This window comes from Hippopotamus amphibius, chromosome 1 (genome assembly GCF_030028045.1).
Source record: "Hippopotamus amphibius kiboko isolate mHipAmp2 chromosome 1, mHipAmp2.hap2, whole genome shotgun sequence".
Taxonomy (NCBI): Eukaryota; Metazoa; Chordata; class Mammalia; order Artiodactyla; family Hippopotamidae; genus Hippopotamus; species Hippopotamus amphibius.
Window position 1 is genome coordinate 202065120 of NC_080186.1, and position 6000 is coordinate 202071119.

Consider the following 6000-nt stretch of genomic DNA (forward strand, 5'->3'; position numbering starts at 1 on the left):
TGTTGTCTGTATTCCATAAGTTGGATGACTATACCATTTTTCCAAAAACTTTTTTCTGATATGGGACTAAGTCATGATTTTTCCAGTGTTAAGATGCTAATGTGACTGTAGACATGGTGTCTGTGACACATCTTAGTATGTATGAGCCAATGACAGACGTGTCTTTGCCTTGAGTAGTGTCCATATATGAATTGAAAATGTGCCAGCTTTTTTTTTAACATCATCAACAGGCTTCTTAATTAAGCTGCCAATACGTACTGCCAATAGCACTGTGTGCCGTTTGAGAAATGAATTGTTTAAGTGCTATTTCTCTTTTATTTAACAAACAACGTTGCTCCCTATAGAATGGGCATAAAGTCTTCTTTGAGTGGAGCATTATATTGCACCCTAAAGAATTTGATGAGAATTCTTAAATCATTCCTTTTTATTTAATTTCTAAATTAAAAATAAAATTTCTTTTATTTTGCTCCTCAGTAAGGAATAACTCTAATTTGACCAGTGACTTTAATTACACAATTCATCCTTAATAGGATGCATTGCCCCACCCTCAAACTCCTGTTGGTGATATCGGATATTTCTTATGTCACTTTCAGTTTGCATGAAGTAGCTTCCAGGAAGTCTGAGTTATGAACCTGTAGTGGACTAAACTGTAGATATTTATTTACTATTTGGGGAGATTTTTTAGAGGGGCCATCTCTGTATTCCTTGTAGGACAGAGCCTGGTGCATAGTAGATATGTGTTCAGTAAATATTTGGTTATCAAGGCATGTAAAGTAACTTTTTTCATCTATGGCTCTTAAGGCTCCGTAAAGGACAGAGGGGTCTTGCTAAGAGAGTAGCGCCTCTATTGGTTTGTAGTTTACAGTCAGTGTACTTAGAGTGAGTCCAGATCAGCTGGATACTTCGTATATTGTCTAGTCCACTGGTCCTTGTAATTGGTGTCTGGGACTCACCAGTTCAGCCCTGTCATTTGTACCAACATCCACTCTGCTTCCCCTGGCCCTTGTCCGGCTCTGCACAGGGGTGGGGCTGCTGTGATTCTCCTCCTCCGGCTTGTCCATCAGTAGAAGAGCAATCATTCTATTCACTGGGTACTCTTGATGTGCCAGGTGCTGAGCTTAGTGCTTTTCACGTATCCTCTTAATTATCTCATATAAACCACACAACTATTTGAAGTGGGTATTATCCATTGCACAGACATGTATCTTAAGTCATGGGGATCTAAGTCCAGATCTCTTAGATTCCAAAGCCTGAACTATTAACCCCTACCTTCTGCTGCATCCCAGGGGAAATTCCCACTGCCTGGGGGTGGGGGACAGTTCAAATCTGGACATAGTCTAGATTCATGGCATTTAGTATTCCTGAACAGCAAACTGTCTTAACAGATAAAACCCAGCAAATCACAGTTGTTTTGAGAATGGGGGAGGGCTGAGCAATTGGGAGAAAGCAAAATTGGAAACAAACAAATGTGAGCCAAACTTTTAGCCTTTACCTCATAATCCTTTTTTTTTGGGTAAACTTCCTTTTTTTTTTTTTTAACACAGCCTGATACCATGTGATAAATCAAATCACAGCCTGCGTAACTGACCCAGAATTGATCCCCAAATGTCTTTTGGGGGAACATGCTTTAAGTCTGGTTGTTGATTCTGAGGAGTAATTGCCACCCTAGAAAGGTAATTACATATGCTATTGTTTATACACATAATAGGCTCCGAATGCACATTCTGCACACAGAGGGAGAGAAGCCTGCTTGCACATTAGGGGTGTGCGCTGTGTATTGTGTCAGAATGCCACAAATAGCATTTGAACTGCTTCCTATTGTTGATTTCCCTGATGTGTGCGTGTGTGTGTGTGTGTGTGTCTGTGTGTGTGTGAGGGAGAAGATAGGAGTAAGGAAGGGGATGGGCCATGGAAGGCTGTTTGTTGAGCTGAAATGGCAGTGATTTGCTTTTCCTTAATTTTTTACTTTACCAAAAATTCTTTTGGATCCGATTCATTTAGCTCGGTCTGGTTAAAAAGACTTTTCTTCCTGCTTGGCATATGCTTGTTAATGAGTTCTCATATTTCTTTCCATCAAGGGCTGTTTACTTTGTGGAAATACAAAGTGAGAATCTTTCTCCACAACATCCTCCTAAATGCCCTGTTTTGACCACCACTTTAAGTACATCAAACAGTCAGCTGAAATAGTAGCTAGTGCCTTTCCTCTCATTGTGCTTTCTGGTAAAACATAAATGGGATGTAAACCACAAATGACCAATTAAGGCACTTCATGCCTTTTCCTTTAGCCATAAGACAATAGTTATCCTAAGTAAATACAACAAAAAGGCTATTTTGTGGTAGTCTAACCCTAGAAACATTTTTTTTTTTAAATCAAAGCCTTAAAAAAACAAAATGTCATGACTTCTTGTAGTACTGCACAATGGAAGAAATACATATGTATTCCACTATGGAACTGGTCATTGTTCGAAGCTGAAGCAATTCATCCTGGGCTGTTCTCTGCCGCAGTGTCCAGCAAATTGCATGACTTGCTTGTTAGGCTTGACAACAGTGTTTTACCTAACAAAGGCCTCTGCAGCACCGAGCAGCAGTGGAATGTCAAAATGAGCACAGTTCACACACAGATGTGCAGCCGTAATAGCCTATAAGGAGATGCATGTGGCGGGGAGCAAAGGGTGGGGGCGGGCGCTCAGAACAGTGTGGTGTGTGAGTATGTAAGTTGGGGCGCGTGGGAGGGGGGAGGCCAACAGTTAGCGGTAGGGACGTGGCCCCACTGACCACATTTAATCAGCCCTCTGTAAACAATTCAACATTTTCATTGTTCTCTAAAAACTAATAAAGAGAAGCAAGCACTTTTCATTCATCTTGAAGTAATTTTCTGTCAGGTTGGAGCCCCTTGTGGCCTCCAGCTTGTGCAATGCTAGCTGTATGATACAACAACTATTGCAATTTATTTTACAAACTCTGGTCATTCACATGTCAGTTAGTGTTCACCAAGCCGGCATCTGAAATTGTGCAGTTAACGAGTTTTACAACATTTCTATCAAGAGAAACTGTTTAGCATAACTGACTCTTAAGGAGTTATTATACCTCTAAAAATCCATTTTAAGGGGCATTATTTAAATAAAATAGAAAAACGGTTCACTGCCTTTTAAAGGGGCTACAAAAAAAGTCCATCAGCTCCAGTGCAATAATCCTCAGCTTAAAGCACTCTTGAGAGCACTTCTGGGAATTGTCAGCATAATGAAATGTTTTGTGAAATGTCCAGATAGATTCCGCTACTCAACAATTTTACTGCACCATATTTATTTTCCTTCCAGTTTTTAAAGAAGTAAATTACTTTTTGAGAGGATGACTCTATGTTGTATAGATTAACTGAGCACATTATTACCCAGGTTATAGCAAAAGAGGTGGTTCTGTTTGCAGTGTCATCTATATGCATCTTCAGACAGGGGCAAAAAAGATAAAAGGGGCTTTCACCCCTTAGTGCTTTAGCTCCAAAAGGGTTAAGTCAACAATATGGCTTATAGAGTTTTGCATTTTCCTCTTGCCACATTTTTTTTCAGACTTTTAAACAACTTTGGTACACAATGGCATCTGTTATTACTTTCTTTACACTTTGGAACGTAGACTCTTGTTTTCTTATCCTAAATAAATAAATGCAGGGAAACCCGTACACGTGTACATTGGCATGTGCATAATGATACATATCGTTTGAATCTGGCCCACTTCAATAGGAGATGCTATTGAACATTTTACTTAAAGAAGAATAGATTCCTCACGTTAACTGAGATGGCCAATGACCCCAAACCAATTAATAGCTAGAGTCCATAATGGAGCACTATATAGCCTAGCAGCAAGTTCATTTAGTGTATTATATCACCTGGCAGGGGTAGGAGCCGCCACTTGTATCACCTAGCAGGAGTAGGAGCCGCCACTTGTAATGTAAATGGCTTAATGGTTCTTTCTATGATGACCAAGACCAGGAGGAAAATTATGTTCTGCTGTAACAAGAGATATTTCGTATCTTTAGGAGGTGTATCTATAACGTGACACATTTTCATTTTGCCACAAACAGTCCCCTAATTCCTTAGGCTGATGTTTGTGTACACGACTTTAATTTTCTGAGGGAGACAGGAAGGTGTTCTTTGCCTGTTAGCTGTATCTGCCCATAAGAAGCATAGTAACATCCATGAACCAAATACAATTTGACATAATTTATGCCCTTATTACCTCCTACAGAATGATGTTATTTCATGCTGGCACATTAATATTGTCATTCCTGGAAATTTTACCTTCTGAAGTTCAAATATTGAGGAATGAGTTTAAGATTTTTCTAAGTGCCTTAGATTTGGGGGAAATGCAACTTTTTCTGAGGTCGGCTATTTTAACTCTTTTTTGATATTTGGTGGCACTGCAGATAATGTTCAGATGATGGGCAAAAATCATATGTGAAAACTCTTACCTCTTCTTGGCCAAATAACTGCTTTTGTTCTGTTTCCATTTTTGCAAATAATATTTCATCAACTTACATCCTACTTTGCTGCTCTTTGTTCCCCTAGTGATGTACACTCAGGAGACACTGACCAAAAAATGTTTAAGTGATTGCAACTTTGAATCCATTTGGTGTAGTCCTTACATCTGTCTTAATACTCCAGCATTCAGAATTAGGGCAGATGGAGTGTGTAAATTTCTGAGTGCTGCCATAACACATTACCACAAATGTAGTGACTTAAAATAACACAAGTTTATTATCTTGCAGTTCTATAGGTCAGAGATCTCACTGGGCTAAAATAACTTGTTGACAGGGCTGCATTCCTTGTTGACAGGGCTGCATGCAGGAGGCTCTTGGGGAGAATCTTCTTCTTTGCCTTTCCTAGCTTCTGGGAACTGCCTGCCTTCCTTGGCTTGTGGCCCCCTCCTCTGTATTTAAGACTAGCAATGGTGAGTCAGATGCTTCTCACGTTGCACGTATCTGACCCTGTTCTGTTGTCACATCTCTCTTTCTCACTGCAGCCATAAAAATGTTCTCCACCTTTGAGGACTCTTGTGATTAGATTGGGCCCACCTGGGTAATCCAGGATGCTCTTCCCATCTCAAGGGCCCATACCCTACGTGACATCTGCAAAGTCTCTTGTGCCACACAAGGTATCATATTCACAGGTTCTGGAGAAGAGGACCTGGAAATCCTTGGAGCGGGAGCAGGGCATTAATCTGCTTACCATGTGGAGTTTCAGAATTCTTTCTCATACTAATATTTGAAAGATTAATACCAGTTGTCAGCCTAGTAGTCTCCAAACTTTAAAAATCATACGTGAAAATAGTTTAAAGTTTTTGCGAATGCACCTCAATATATGTATATTTCCTTCTAAGCTATAATATTATCTATATTAATAGTATATATACTAGTAGTAAATTTCATTTCTTTTTAATATGTAAATAAATAAAAGCAGATCTTCTAATGGTTTCTTTGCACCCCAGTGCATCATCTTGTGTGCCCCGGAGTATGTGCACCTAATTTTGGAGAAGAAGGGAAAAGGATTAAGTTTGGATTAGCTTGTATAAATGTGGTTCTTGACTCTTTCAGACATGTAAGGCTTCAAGGTAAGGAAGGGACTGCAGAGAGCTTTTTGGTAGTCTCTTATAGTGTTTGGAAGTGAGGAAGAAAGATATTTGTTTTGCTTACACTATTACTGCTGTTTGTGGTTACAGATGGTAATTGTATAGAATGGAATGTGCCCCAAACTGTTCTGAAAGCTGAGAGATGCAAATTATAGAATTATGAGACAAATGCCATTTTATGAAAGACTAGAAAGAGGTTGTTTACCAGAAATCTCCAAAACATGAGTTAGTTGCTTGTTTAGAATAAGGCCATATCTCATCAGAATAGCTAGTCATGTCAGTGTACTTGAAAATCCTGAGAAACCAATTGCTCAACGACTGTTTTGAACGCGAGTAGCAAGGTCCATAACGAAACTGGGCTGAGGGAAAAGGTGATTCTGT